We start from the raw sequence: 16,188 nt of genomic DNA, 5'->3' as shown, positions 1-16,188 counted from the left end.
ACTGTAATCTATTAAGTGTGCAATAACATTATGCCTATAAAACAATGTGCATATCTTAAATTAAAAATACTTTCTTGCTAAAAAATTCCAGTGATCATCTGACTCTCCAGCAAGTTATGATGTTTGTGCTGGTGGAGGATCTTGCCTCAATGTTGGCTTTTGCTGACTGATGAAGGAAGGTTGGGATATCTTTGACAATTTCTTAAAATAAGACAATAATAAAGTTTGATACATCAATTAACTTCCTTTCATGAAAGATTTTTCTGTAGCACGCAATGCTATTTGATAACATTTTACCCACAGTAGAACTTCTTTCAAAATTAGAGTCAATCCTCTCAAACCCTGCCACTGCTTTCTCAACTAACTTTATGTAATATGCTAAATCCCTGTTATTTCAACGCTGTTCACAGCATCTTCACCAGGAATAGATTACATCTCAAGAAACCACGTTATTTGCTCATCCATAAAAAGCAATTCTCATCTCTTCAAGTTTGATCATGAGATTACAGCAATTCAGTCACATCTTTCAGCTCCTCTCCCACTTCTAGTTCTCTTGCTATTTCTACCACATCTGTAGTTACTCCCTCCATTCAAATCTTGGGTCCTCAATGTCATCTATGAGACTTGGAATCAACTTTTTCCAAACTTCTAGTATTGTTGATATGTTGACTTCCTACCATGAAACACTAATGTTCTTAATGGAATTTAGAATGGTGAATCTTTTCCGGAAGATCCCTCAGAGAAATCACGATCTACGGCATCTGTAGCCTTATGAAATTTCTATTTCTTAAACAATAAAATTTGAAAGTAAAAATCACTCCTCAATCCATGGGCTACAGAAGGATATTTTGTTAGCAGGCATGAAAGCAACATGCTTCTCCATTGTATACCTCTGTTAGAACCCTTGACCCTTGAGTGACCAGGTGCATTATCTATAAATAGTAATATTTTGAAACAAATCTTTTCCTGAGCAGTATGTCTCAAGAGTGGGCTTAACATAGTCAGTAAATCATGCTGTAAACAGATGTGCTATCATTGAGGCTTTGTTCCTCCATTTCTAGAGGACAGGCAGAGTAGATTGAACATAATTCTTAAGGGGCCTAAAATGTTCAAAATAGTAAATGAGATTCAGTTTCAACTTTAAAATCACCAGCTACATTAGCCTCTAACAAGAAAGTCAGCCTGTCCTTTGAAGCTGTGAAACCAGGCATTGACTTCTGTTCTCTAGCTATGAAATTCCTATTTGGACCTTCTTCTCATATTAAACTGTTTTGTTTCCATTGAAAATCCATTGTTCATCTTAATCATCTTCATCAATTATCTTAGCTAGATCTTCTGAATAACTTGCTGCAGCTTCTACATTAGCACTTGCTGCTCTACTTTGCAGTTTTATATTATAGGAATGACTCCTTTCTGTAAACCTCATGAACAAACATCTGCTAGTTTCAAACTTCTTTTCCAGCATCTGAGGTAATGACTTCCCAGTTACTTTCAAACTTTTCTTCTGTAACTTCCTCATCTCTCTGTCTTCACGGAATTGAAGAGAGTTAGAACCTTGCTGCAGATTAAACTTTGGCTTGGGCAAATGTTTTAGCTGGTTTTATCTTCTAACCAGATCACACAGCCATAAGCCTGTTTTTATCATTCATATGTTCGCTGAAATAGCACTTTCCCTCACGAACTTCCGCTTTGCATTCATAACTTGGTTAACTGTTTGGTGCAAGAGGCCTGGCTTTCAACCTATCTCAGCTTTCAGCCTGCCTTCCTCACTAAGCATAATCATTTCTAGCTTTTGATTTTAAATGAGAGATGTGCTACTCTTCCTTTCACTTGAAGATTTAAAGGCTATTGTAGAGTTTCTAATTGGCATAATTTCAATATTGTTGTTTCTCAAAGAATAGAGAGACTGAGGAGACGGGGAGGAAAGAGGGAATCGCCAGTGGGTGGAGCAGTCAGAATACATACATTTGTTGATTAGGTTTGTGATCTTATATGGGCATGGTTTGTGGTGCCCCAAAACAATTACAATGGTAACACCAAAGGTCACTAATCACCTTAACAGATATAATAATGAAAAAGTCTGAAATATGGTGAGAATTACGAAAATGTGACGCAGAGACACGAAGTGAGCACATGGTGTTGGAAAAATGACACCAATGTACTTCTTTCAAAATTAGAGTCAATCCTCTCAAACCCTGCCACTGCTTTCTCAACTAACTTTATGTAATATGCTAAATCCCTGTTATTTCAACATTGTTCACAGCATCTTCGCCAGGAATAGATTACATCTCAAGAAACCACGTTATTTGCTCATCCATAAAAAGCAACTCTCATCTCTCCAAGTTTGATCATAAGATTGCAGCAATTCAGTCACACCTTGCTGGACACAGTTACCACAACCCTTCAATTTGTTAAAAAACAAACAAACAAATAAAAAAAACACACAGCATCAGCAAAGCACAATAAAACAAAGTAGGCCTATTTTAAAAGTGTTGAGGAACATGATGAGATATTTTATGAAAAATCCTTAAGTCTGGGTTTTTCTCATGGCTAGATATGGTTTATCTATTTCAAGGAAAATAAAGAGGTAAAGTGCCATTTTCATTGTACCATTTCAAGGGGATACACTATCAACATATATTTATAATTGGTATATATACTATATATACTATAAACAACAACTTATTAATGATGTTAACCTTGATTAACTCACTAAAGCAGTATTTTCCAGGTATCTTGATTGTACAGATGTTATTTTCCCCTCATTTTCATACTATATTCTTTAGAAGGAAGTCACTATATGCATCTCATACTTAAGTGGTGAGCAGTTATGCTGTATCTACTTGATGGCAGAGTATTTAAATAAATTATTGAGAATTCTCTATACATTATTTGGAATTTTTCTAATAATGAGTTTTCAATGTCATCCAGAAACTTATCTCTAAATCCAATTTCATTTATATTACACAAAATTAATAATACATTTTAATTATAAAAATGCATTGAGTTACTACAAATTCCTGTTATGAATAGAAAAGTAATTCTCATGAAGATATTTTATTCCTGCTCTAAAATCTTGGACAAACACTTTTTTTTTTTTTTTTAAATGAATGACCCAGACTCTTCAGGAAGACAAGCACATTTTAATTTGGACATATTTCCATATGTGAAACTTTGACTTACCTGTTTTAGAATATCTTTTAAAAACAAATTACCATAGTTGTATATGGTAAACTTAATGAGCTGGTCTCTGGTACCACTTTGTGTCTCTCCGTGGTATGGTCCTAAATCATTTCTTTCGGTGATCTCACTTTTGTCAGGTAATTCTCAGGAACAATTATAGTTCTTTTTCCCTTTTATTGAGCGTTTCTTGACTCAATTCAGTGAACAATACTTGTGAGAACAGAAGTGAGTGACCTTTTTAATGGACTCTCACCTGGTATAGGGATGTCTCTGTAACCTTTTGACACCCAGTACTATGTAGCTCAGAATCTTTAACACTTTAGATGTCATTTCTGATATCTATCAGTTTTGAGGAAAACCAAATTTAAACCTTACAGTGGCAGGTCAAAAACTGGGAAGTCATTACCTCAGATGCTGGAAAAGAAGTTTCCTCAAGAGTAAATAAGATAATGGTCCATTTATTAACCATTTGGAAAAATCTTTGGGTTGTCAAAGAATAATATCCACGCCCAAGAGTTGTGTTTTCCTCTCCTACAGGATTTCTTATATACAATCTTATTTATTCCAAGTAATAAAATAAGCCAATTACAGAAGCTCAGGTCTGTGAGTAACTATTACAGAAAGGCAAAGGAAAGTGACACATATACTATGAATTCATAGGCTATTTCTGACTGAAATAGTTTCATGCTACCCTTTTTAAAAGAAACTTTCACACTTTGAGAAAATTGTTTTGAGAACTAATAAATAATGAAAGGAGTAAAGCCGAGGGGTTGTCTTGTCAATTTATGACTAACTCTGAAGTATTTAGTGGGCATGCTAAAAACAAAAATAAGTATAAATACTTCTAATAATCCTATAACTTTTTATATCAATGAAACTTACTTTTCTTCAGTATGAAGGACTGTCAGATATCCATGGCAGGAAATGAAAATGGCAGCTCGGGTTGTGGTGGCTGTGTTGACCTAAAAAGTGAGGGCAGAAGATACAGACATATTTTTGCTTCTGGAAGTTGCCTTCCTATGTCCTTATAGATGACACAAAGGATGTGAGATGTAGAGGACACTTGGACTTTGCCAATGCATTAAACCTGCTAGTAACTGGTTATTTCCTAAAAAGCCCTTATAAGAGGAAATAGGGTTCTCTAAAGTCACCACTCTTCGGCTATGTCAAAAATCTGACTCTATTTGCCTGTCCTTGAGATACAGTGCTGAATATAAACAGATCCTGGAATGGGAGAGATGACAAACCAGTGCAGTTCAACATGGTGTTGCTGTAAATCTAGAAGACTTACATGAGTCAGAATTAAAAGTTGGATTGCCCGCAAATCAGTTTAAATGTTGTGAATACGGCAATGATATGATATCTGAGCTGAAGTGGGTTCCTGTATAAAATTAAATGGGTTCTGAAATTTAATTGTCTCAGTGGCACCAGTATCCTAATGGGGCTCTGAAATCAGTGTATATCAAAGCTAGTGTTAGGCAAACTTCTTTGGTGGCAATTTTATCTTCATTGTTACTTTATATCTCTAGATTCACTCTTTTTATCAAGTTATTTGATAATTTGGTCCCCCTTACATATAAACTATGCCCATCCTGGGTGTGTTTGACCAATTATTTGTTCTTTTCTTGCTGTGCTCTGTGTAACAGGAGTGATAATCTTGTATTTTCTGGGCAACCCTGTCATCTGCTTCTGGGTGGTTTTGGACAAAGGTAGGCACAGGTAAAAATTAATTAAAGAAATAGAAAACACAGGGTATTTCTCTCTCCCTCGCCCTTTCTCTCTGAATTAGGTAGTATCCAGTATCTGTGTATCCTTTGTGGCTCCCACTTTTTCAGGACATGTCCACATGATTGCAGCTTCTGCCTGTTAACACTATCTTCTGGCTTAGGTTGAACCTCCTCTTCGTTTATCCCTCCTAATTAGTATTGGTAGTGACTTCCTACTGGGAGATATTTGGCTTCTCCATCATCTGTGTAACCAAACCTCTGCATTACAGTCCTGTTATGGAAAATACTTGAAATGATTTCTTATATCCTGGATAGTTATCACTGATTCAAAATGTAGTTATTTAACATAAGTACAATCTCATGATTCATTAAACTAAGCTCATGTTGATATTAGATAACTGATATTTCATCTGCACCCTTCCTGCCTTAAAGATCTAGACAATATCAGCTCAAAATTTTACTGTATTTAGGGGAAAGTTCAATATTCTCCCTAGTATGTCTTTACATTCCTGATGTTCTTTTTTTAGTGACCTCTAGCTAAGAGTTCCATCTTCTTCTAAATTATTTAAGCTTATTAATTTTCTTTTCACTGAGTAGGTGCTCTCTATATTTACACTAACTACACAGAAGTGGAATCAGTCCTTTCTGTGATTTGAACATACATTACAAAATTTCAAAATATTAAAAAAGTGACACCAACAAGCCATCCAATGCCACCACCATTACACTTCTCTGGGATATTTTCTTTCTCTTCCTGTCTCCTCCTCCCTATCCTCCTTAACTTCAGCACAATTTTTCCTCCAATTGCCTCAATAAACATCTAACTCGTTTCTTCTACTTTTCAAAACAATTTTCAAAGTCAACTACAAAATTACTTCTGCATCTATAACTCCATCATAGTGTTCAGTGAGCAAAAAAATAAATTATTTCATTTCCTAAGATGTATACCCTTTAGTAAGCAGTATTGTTTGCAAAAAGCATTTTTCTTTTATTTCACATGAGTCAATTCTTTGATTTCATTTATCATTTTCCTTCCTCAAGCCATTCCAGCTTCCCTCTAGTTTGAGCTACACATTTTTATAGTTGTTTTAATTATTGATGTTTTGCTTTTATTTATTTTAATTCTACACACATCAGAAAAAAATGGAGTTTCTATTGTGTCTAATACCATCAAAGTGAGATGGAGCCTAGGGATTTAGTGTAAAAAAAAGGATCTTTTATATGTTTTTCTCTCTTTCCAGGAGTTCTCAATTTAGCGTATTAGTTATTTATTGCTGCATAACAAATTATCCCAAATAACAATGGTTAGTTTATTTTTTCAGTATGACTGCTAATATAGCACTGAAAATATACCTTGGATTAAAGAGACTGGTTACACAACTACAGCAGAAATTTTGACTGGATAATAGGAGACTCTGGATTTTTTACAGAAAAAGAGAGAACTGGATAGTTTCAAAAGTAAATATGAAAATAAGGACATAATGAGATAAGAGAAGAAATAAAGTAAGACTTCCAAGATTCTAGCCTGCATCCTCTAGCGGTTGCTGTATTATTCATTCATTTACAAAGAAGGAAGAGTTTTGCAACTGGAGAGGGGAAATGATGTCTTATGCTTTTAAAAATTTAAGTTTGAAATATTTATAGGAGATATACATGAAGATATCATAAGATTAAATATAAACCTGGGACTCAAAGAAAGTTATAGAAGAGACAATGGCAGTCAATATCAGATATATATGTACAGAAACACTATTGAATTAATATAAACATTGTCTCCAAAGAAACCGAAGTTTCTTTCTAAAATTGAAATCCAAGCTCTCTTACAAGCCTATATTTTCTGACAGTAACATTAAATATATATATATATATATATTTTAGACCATTCTTCTGTTTTTTTTTCACTTATTTTTCTGATCTAAAAATTTAAACAGTTCCTTTAGGTAAAAGCATACAAGGTCATTCCCTGGAAAATGATCAGCTTCTTTGATTTCCACCCATTTGGAGTAGCTTTCTCTAGTACAATTTGTAATTGATAATATTAACATGTCCCTGAATTCTCTAAGACTTTTGCCACTATATAATTTAATAGACATTAGACATTTTATTATATTAATAAAGGTTTTTATATTTAAATTTGTTGAAAACTGCTACCTTGTTATCCAGCACTTTCATTTTCAAAACATAAGTGAATTCAGTCCCATTTTCTTGCAGCTCAACTCTCTGAAGCAAACTAATGTGATAAAATAATCCCTGTTATGGTGTTGATGAATGATAATGAAGTCAGTGACACTCCCATTTAGGTATTTTAGTTGCATTTTAAAAGGAACCTCCTAGATATGTAGGATCTGTAAAAATAAGATAAAACAGTAATAGAGATTAGTAGATGGGCAAATGTGAGAGTATAAGCAGGACACTCAGCAGCTAGAGCTGTTTTTGCTCTCTGTGTACCCTCAGTCTGGACTGCTGTGAATGTTGTTTCCCCAGAAGAAAACATCCTCCTGAAACACTTGTAAATTTGAACTTCAACAAAAATTGTCTCAAAATGCAAGAATAGAGGGAAAATAATTTATCATTCATCTTTGCCTTTGATGTCAATGATCGAACAGAGAATCCTGTTTACCTTTAACATAAATGACAGTAAAGCCACACAAAGTATTCTGAAACAACCATTGCAATATTTCAAACTCACCTGGGGTCTGGCAATACACTGCAGGTCTAAAATCAAAATGAAATAAAATAAATATATGGCTACTGTGTTACAACCCAGCCTGGCATGCTAAATAGTGTTAATCTCTTCAAGCCTCGTTTTTAGTTTAATTGTGAGACTGAGAATCTGTTATGAGTATAGGCTTATAACCTTCAGACCTCAAAGATAGCATTGTGTGTTGAGTTGGAAGAGCTGTGTTTGAGTTCTTATTCAGCCTATAGATATGTAACAAAGGGCTAATGTTTTCTATTTAAAGTATTATATGGTATAGATAACCAGTCTTTTCTCTCTATTTTGCCTGCCTTCATTCAGAATAAGTTATGTAGGCAATGAGAATGCTCAGATAACCCTGAGAATACTCAGATAAAAAACTGCTTTCCCTTCATTCACAGAAAGTTATGTAAACCATTAAATAATTCAGATAAAACACTGAAAACACAGACATCCTTTTCCTGCAAAATATATCCATTTTAATACACTTAATGCTAGTTTTAAATCATTCTTAAGTAGTGTATATTTAACTAATATTTTAGAATGCATTTTTAATGAAATTTTATTCATGAATTTTAACTCTTTTGACATTCTGTATGTTTCTATGTAAATTAAATGTGTTTTCTTTCACCCATTGTCATCTACAGGTGACTTTTGGTTCATCCTCTGTGTCATTTTACTACTCTAGTGACAAATGTGGGGCTCAATGACACATCATTACATCGATGCTATTCACACCTATTAAAAAACAAATTCCTTCATACTGAATTTGTAAAAAAACAATCTAAATAGTTCTGATCTAGAGAAAGGAGCGAACTCATCAATGGTCTAATAAAAAAGAATGGAGTATTACTTTAAAGAAATTACAAATGGAGTTCTATTTTGCATGTATCAGCATTTCATGGATCAAACCAGTTCAATCCTGTTTTCTGGCATCAAACTTATCTTATGAAATCACTTATTTTTATTTATAATTTAAATGGATATTTGATGATTATATGTTTGATGAAGAGTAAACAATAAGGTTCATTATATTCTTAGTAATCAGCTTCTTTTAGTTTCAGTTATTACAAATGCACATGGATGTGTGTATGTGTGTGTGTGTGTTTTAAGATTGGACACACTTTCAGAAAAGAACCTATGCTATACACATTATGCACAAACACATAGGTTAAGGTCTTTGAAAAGGCGTCCAATCTTAAACACAAAACAAACAAAACAAAACACATACAAAACTCTTGCTAGAATAAAGGAAATCATAGAAAATAGTTGGGTCTTGCAAGTAATGTCAATTTTTATTGTTTAAGTTTTTCTTTTTTCCTTTTTTTTTTTTTTGTTTTTTTGAGACAGAGTCTCGCTCTGTCGCACAGGCTGGAGTGCAGTGGCACGATCTCGGCTCACCGGCCTCCCAGGTTCAAGTGATTCTCCTGCCTCAGCCTCCCGAGTAGCTGAGACAACAGGTGTGTGCCACCATGCCCAGCTAATTTTTTGTATTTTTAGTAGAGATGGGGTATCAGCATGTTAGCCAGGATGGTCTCTATCTCCTGACCTCGTGATCTACCTTCTCCTTGGCCTCCCAAAGTGCTGGGATTACAGGCATGAGCCACCAGGCCTGGACACTTTTAAAAAATCTTTTGTTCCCTTTCTTACATATGTAAAAGCCTAGGTGGAATAGTGCGTTGTTCAGCCACCAATTTCAGTTAAATGTGAATGAAAGTTGTTTTCTTTTTTCTTCCCTTTTCTCTGTTTGTTTTATAAATTGATTTTTTTTTAATTTCAATAGGTGTTTGGGGAACAGGTGGTGTTTGGTTATATGAATAAGTACTCTAAAGGTGATTTCTGAGATTTTGGTGCACCCATCACCCAAGCAGTGTACAATGTACCCAATGTGTACTCTTTTACTCCTCACGACCCTCCCACCATTTCTCCCAAGTCCCCAAAGTCTATTGTATCATTCTTACGCCTTTGTGTCCTCATAGCTCTGTTCCCACATATGAATGAGAACATATGATATTTGGCTTTCCGTTCCTGAGTTACTTCACCTAGAATAATAGTCTCCAATACCATCCAGGTTGCTGCAAATACCATTATTTCATTCCTTTTTATGGCTGCATAGTATTCCATGGTATACACACACACACACACACACACACACATATATTTTCTTTATCCACTCATTGATTGATGGACATTTGGGTTCATTCCATTTTTTGCAATTGCAGATTGTGCTGCTATAAACATGTGCATGCAAGTATCTTTTTGTTATAATGACTTATTTTCCTCTGGGTAGATACCTAGTAATGGAATTGCGTGATCAAATGGTAGATCTACTTTTAACTCTTTAAGGAATCTCCACATTGTTTTCCATAGTGGTTGTATTAGTTTACATTCCCACCAACAGTGTAAAAGTGTTTCCTTTTCACCACATCCACGCCAAGATTTATTATTTTTTATTTTTTATTTTATTTTGGCCATTCTTGCAGCAGTAAGATGGTAGCACATTGTGGTTTTGATTTGTATTTTCCTGATAATTAGTGATGTTATGCATTTTTCTATATGTTTGCTGGCCATTTGTATATCTTTTTTTGAGGATTGTCTTTTCATGTCCTTAGCCCACATTTTGCTAAGATTTTGTTTGTTCGTTTGCTTGTTTCTCACTGATTTGTTTGAGTTCTTTGTAGATTCTGCATATTAGTCCTTTGTTGGATATATAAATTGTGAAAATTTACCCCCAATTACTGGGTTGTCTGTTAACTCTGCTAATTATTTATCTTGTTGAGCAAAAGCTTTTTGGTTAATTAACTCCTATCTATTTACAATATCTTTGTTTTTGTGGCATTTGCTTTTGGGTTCTTAGTCATGAACTCTTTGGCAAAGCCAATGTCTGCAACGGTTTTTCTGATGTTATATTCTAGAATCTTTATGGTTTCAGGTCTTACATTTAAGACTTTGATGCATCTTGAGTTGATTTTTATATAAGGTGAGAGATGAGGATCCAGCTTCATTCTTCTACATGTGGCTAGCCAATTATCCCAGCATCATTTGTAGAATAGTTTGTCCTTTCCCCACTTTATGTTTTTGTTTGCTTTGTCGAAGATCAGTTGGCTGTAAATATTTGGCTTTATTTCAGGGTTATATATTCTGTTCCATTGGTCTATGTGCCTATTTTTATACCTGTACCATGCTGTTTTGGTGACTATGGCTTTATAGTATAGTGTGAAGTCACGTAATGTGATACCTGCAGATTTATTCTTTTTGCTTAGTCTTGCTTTAGCTATATGGCCTCTGTTTTAGTTCCGTATAAATTTTTCAGATTGTTTTTTCTAGTTCTGTGAAGAATGATGGTGGTATTTTAATGAGCATTGCATTTAATTTGTAGGCTGCTTTTGGCAGTATGGTCATTTTCGTAATTTCGATTCTACCCATGAGATGAGCATGGAATGTGTTTCCATTTGTTTGTATCTTCTGTGATTTCTTTCAGTAGTGTTTTGTAGTTTTCCTTGCAGAGGTCTTTCATCTTCTTGGTTAGGTATTTTTTGAAGTATTTTATTTTTTATGCAGTTATTGTAAAAGTGGTTAAGTTCTTAATTTGATTCTTAGCTTGGTCGCTGCTGGTGTATAGCAAAGCTACTGATTTGTGTACATTAATTTTTTATCCTGAAACTTTGCTGAGTCATTCATCAGTTCTAGGAGCTTTTTAGATAAGTCTTTAGGGTTTTCTAGGTATACAATCATTTCAGCAGACAGTGACAGTTTGACTTCCTCTTTACCAAATTGGATGTCTTTTATCTCTTTCTGGTCTGATTGCTCTAGATAGAACTTCAAGTACTGTGTTGAATAGAAGTGGTGAAAGTGGGCATCCTAGTCTTGTTCTGGTTCTCAGAAGGAATGCATTCAGCTTCTTCCCATGCAGTATAATGTTGGCTGTGGGTATGTCATAGATGGTTTTTATTACCTTAAGTTATGTCCCTTCTATTCCACTTTTGCTGAAGGTTTTATTCATAAAGGATGCTGTATTTTATCAAATGCTTTGTCTGCATCTATTGATATAATCATGTGACTTTCGTTTTTAATTCTGTTTATGTTGGGTATCACATTTATTGACTTGCAGATATTAAACCATCCCTGCATCCCCGGTATAAACCCACTTGATCATAGTGGATTATCTTTTTAATATGATGTTGCATTTCATTAGCTAGTATTTTGTCCTTGTGCTCAACAGGGATATTGGTCTGCAGTTTTGTTGTTCTTGTTGTAGTTGCGATGTCCTTCTCTGGTTTTGGTATTAGGGTGATACTGGCTTTATAGAATGATTTAGGGAGGATTCCGTCTTTCTTTACTTTGTGGAATAGTATCAGTAGAATTCGTTTGAATTCTTCTTTGAATGTCTGAAGGAATTCAGCTGTGAATCCATCTGATTCCGCCCTTTTTTTAGCTGGGAATTTTTTTTATTACCATTTCAATCTCACTGCTTGTTATTGGTTTGTTCAGAGTTTCTTTATCTTCCTGGTATATTCTAGGAGAGTTGTTTATTTCCAGGAATTTAACCATCTCCTCTAGGTTTTCTAGTTTATGTGCATAAAGGTGTTCATAGTAGACTTGAATAATCTTTTGTATTTCTGTGGTATCAATAGTAATATCTCCCATTTCATCTCTAATTGAGCATACTTCAAACTTCTCTCTTCTTTTCTTGGTTAATCTCACTAATGGCCTATCAATTTTATTTCTCTTTTCAAATAACTAGCTTTCTGTTTCATTATCTTTTGTAGTTTTTTTGTTTCAGTTTCATTGCGTTCTGATCTTATATTCATTATTTATTTTCTTCTGCTGTGTTTGAGTTTGTATGGTTCTTGTTTCTCTGGTTCCATGAGGTGTGACCTTAGATTGTCTATTTGTGCCCTTTTAGACTTTTTGATATAGGCATTTAATCCTATGAACATTCCTCTTAGCACCACTTTTGCTGTATCCCAGAGGGTTAGATAGGTTGTGTCACTATTATTCAGTTCAAAACGTTTTTAATATCCATCTTCACTTTATTGTTGACTGCTGATCAATCAGGAACAGTTTATTTAATTTCCATGTATTTGCATGGTTTTGAAGGTTCCTTTTGGAGTTGATTTCTAGTTTTATTCCACTGTGATCTGAGAGAGTACTTTATATAATTTTGATTTTCTTAAATTTACTGAGACTTATTTGTGGCCTATCATATGGTTTATCTTGTAGAATGTTCCATATGCTGATGAACAGAATGTATATCCTACAGTTGTTGGGTAGAATGTTCTGTAAATATCTATTAAATCCATTTGCTGTAGGGTATAGTCTAAGTCCATTGTTTCTTTGTTGACTTTGTATCTTAATGACCTGTCTAGTGCTGTCAGTGGAGTGCTAAAGTCCCTATATTAGTTCATTTTCAACATTAGTACTGAGATGTGAGGTATTATTATCCTATTCATCATGCTATTTGTTGCCTGAATACCTTGTTTGTTTCATTATGTTATTGTTATATAAGTCCTGTGAGATTTATGCTTTAAGGAGGTTCTATTTTGGTTTATTTTGAGGTCTTATAGCTCCTTTTAGCGTTTCTTGTAGTGCTGGCTTGGTAGCGGCGAATTCTCACAGCTTTTGTTTGTCTGGAAAAGACTGTATCTTTCCTTCATTTATAAAGCTTATTTCAGTGGATACAAAATTCTCGGCTGATAATTGTTTTGTTTAAGGAGGCTAAAAATAGGACCCCCAATCCATTCTGGCTTGCAGGGATTCTGCTGAGAAATCTGCTGTTAATCTGATAGGTTTTTCTTTATAGGTTACATGATGCTTTTGCCTCACTGCTGTTAAGATTCTTTCCTTTGTCTTGACTTCAGATAACCTAATGACTATGTGCCTAGGCAATGATCTTTTTGTGATGAATTTCCCAGGTGTTCTTTGAGTGTTTTGTATTTGGATGTCTAGATCTCTAGCAAGGCTGGGGATGTTGTCTTTGATTATTCCCTCAAGTATGTTTTCCAAACTTTTTGATTTCTCTTCTTCCACGGAAACACCAATTATTCTTAGGTTTGAATGCTTAACATAGTCCCAAACTTTTTGTAGGCTTTGTTCATTTATTTATTACTTTTTTGTCTTTGATGGATTGGGTTAATTTGAAAGCCTTGTCTTCAAGCTCTGAAGTTCTTTCTTTTGCTTGTTCTATTCTATTGCTGAGACTTTCCAGTACACTTTGGATTTCTCTAAGTGTATCCTTCTTTCTATAAGTTGTGATTGTTTTTATTTATGCTATCTATTTCACTGAAGGTTTTTTCTTTAATAACCTGTATCATGTTTTTGATTTCAAGTGGGATTTCACTTTACTCTGATGCCTCATTGATTAGCTTAATAATCAACCTTCTGAATTTTTTTTCTGGCAATTCAGAGATTTCATCTTGGTTTGGATCCATTGCTAGTGAGCTGGTGTGATCTTTTAAGGGTGTTAAAAAACCTTGTTTTGTCATGTTACCAGAATTGCTTTTATGTTTTCTTCTCATTGGGTAGACTATGTCAGAGGGAAGATCTGGGACTCAAGAGCTGCTGTTCAGAATTTTTTGTCCCACCGCGTGCTCCCTTGATGTGGTATTCTTGTACCCCCTCCCCCTAGGGATAGGGCTTCTTGAGAGGTGAACTTCAGTGATTGTTTTCGCTTTTTTGGATCTAGCCACCAAGCAGAGGTACTGAGCTCTGGGCCGGTACTGGGGAGTCCTCTGATGTGATTCATCTTCAGGTCTTTCAGCTGTGGATACCAGTAACCTGCTCTGGTGGAGATAGTAGGGGAGTGAGGTGGACTCTGTGAGGGTCTTTGGTTGTGTTTTTGTTCAGTGCGCTGGTTTTGTGTTGGTTGCCCTCCAGGCAGGAGGTGGCGCTTTCAAGAGTGCATCAGCTGTGGTACTATAGGGAGGATGCAAACTTGCGCTAGGAATGTCTGGTTAAATATTCAGGTTTCTCAGCCAGTGGACAAGGCCATAGAGCTCCCAAGAGATTATGTCCTTTTTCTTTGGCAACTACATTGGTTAGAGAAAGACCACTGGGTGGTAGCAGGGATAGGCATGTCTTAGTTCAGGCTCTCCTTGGGTGGGGCTTGCTGCAGCTGCTGTGTGGAATGGGAATGTGGTTCCCAGGCCAATGGAGTTATATTCCCAGGTGTATTAGGTTGCCTCTGCTGAGTCGTACAGGTCACCAAAGAAGTGGGGGAAAGTCAGCAGTCGCAGGACTCACCCTGCTCCCACACAGCCCACAGTCCTAAAGGCCAGTCTTACTCCCACTGTGTCCCCCCAACAACACTGAGTCTATTTTTAGGCAGCTGGTGACCAGGGGCTGAGAACTTGCCTCAGACCACCAGCATCCCTGCTGAGAAAGCAAGTACACTCACAATGTTTTGGCATCTCAGGGAGCCTGCAGTAGCAATCCAGTTCCTTCAAAGGGTCAGATAATTCTCTCAGCTTTCCTGGTATTTTCCTATGGTAGTTCTTGGAGCAAAATTTTATGATGTAAGTCTTCACACACTGCTCTGTCTGTCCAAGCAGGAACTGCAAGCTAGTCCTGCCTCCTATCTACATTTTTAATCAAAGCTCTCTAAATTATTCTTAAAGTTATTTTCTGGAGGGTAAGTGTTTCCCATAATGGGAGGATTGTTTGTACAAACAATTCTATTAAAAACTTCTAAAAATCTGCATAAGATATATTTTAAAATATCTTCTTAAAATCACTGCAGGTCTTGTAAGAAAAGAAATAATTATTAGACTGAAATCAAAGGGAAAACTAGAACTAATAGAAGTATTTGTTAGTTACATAAATGTGAATATTTGTATTGACATATCTATAGTTAAAAAATATAGAACAAAATGAAGAGTTTAACAGGTAAGTGTCCCACAATAAGTTGCTACCTAATAAATACACCTTTGGGACAAAGGTGAATAAAAAAAATAAAATGATTGGCTTTCTTGAAGAATTGTAGCCCAATTTTAAAAGTCTGGAGGCTTCAGTAATCTAACGTATTCAAATTGTTGAATGTGACTGAGGACAAGTAATGTCCCCATTGACTGAAACAAACAGAAATCCTCTCTGGATGAAGGCTTTCCTTCATCTCAGTCCTCTAATTATTCCTAAAAATAATTATGCAGTGCTTAATTATGCTTAATTGTACAATTAATTATGTGTAATGCTTAGCTCGATCAAAGATAGCCAGGTACATAAAGTAAAAACACACCAAAAGCATGTACCCACCGAAACACAAACAACAAAATAAATAGACCCAGAAGTACATCCTATTGAAATCATCAGGGAGAGCACAAAATAATTTATCCTTTTTTGGCCATGCTTTTATTCAACAGATATGTATTGAGTACCTCTCAGATACTCAGAACTCCTCGAGGCCCAATATATTCAGTTATGGATAAAATAAGCAAATCTATTTTTTATAAGGACTTTACAATCTAGTGTGATGTTAAACAAGGAGAACTTATTTATTACTTAGGAACTGGTCCAAGCTTTGGTTTGAGCTCAGTTGTTTCTAAGTCTTTTCATGGATTACTCTGTGAGATGACTAATTCCAGG

The 16,188-nt window shown here is 35.2% G+C and overlaps 1 protein-coding gene across 32 annotated transcripts in view; it reads left to right on the top strand.

Annotated features, from left to right (window-relative positions):
- The window catches only part of LOC472247 (eyes shut homolog), a 559,821-nt gene that overhangs the window by 134,369 nt on the left and 409,264 nt on the right, over positions 1–16,188 (top strand). For 4 of the 32 annotated variants that reach the window (XM_054686000.1, XM_054685992.1, XM_054685983.1 and 1 more), the window contains exon 1: positions 8,964–9,068. The exons of the other annotated variants lie outside the window; for them this stretch is intronic. The gene's annotated coding sequence lies outside the window, so the exon portion shown is untranslated. Of the gene's footprint in view, positions 1–8,963; positions 9,069–16,188 lie in introns of those variants that run through there. 32 annotated transcript variants of the gene reach the window in all.

The sequence above is a fragment of the Pan troglodytes genome, chromosome 5, assembly GCF_028858775.2.
Source record: "Pan troglodytes isolate AG18354 chromosome 5, NHGRI_mPanTro3-v2.0_pri, whole genome shotgun sequence".
Taxonomy (NCBI): domain Eukaryota; kingdom Metazoa; phylum Chordata; class Mammalia; order Primates; family Hominidae; genus Pan; species Pan troglodytes.
Note: the sequence above shows the minus strand (reverse complement) of the source record. Positions and strands in the feature narration are given on the sequence as shown.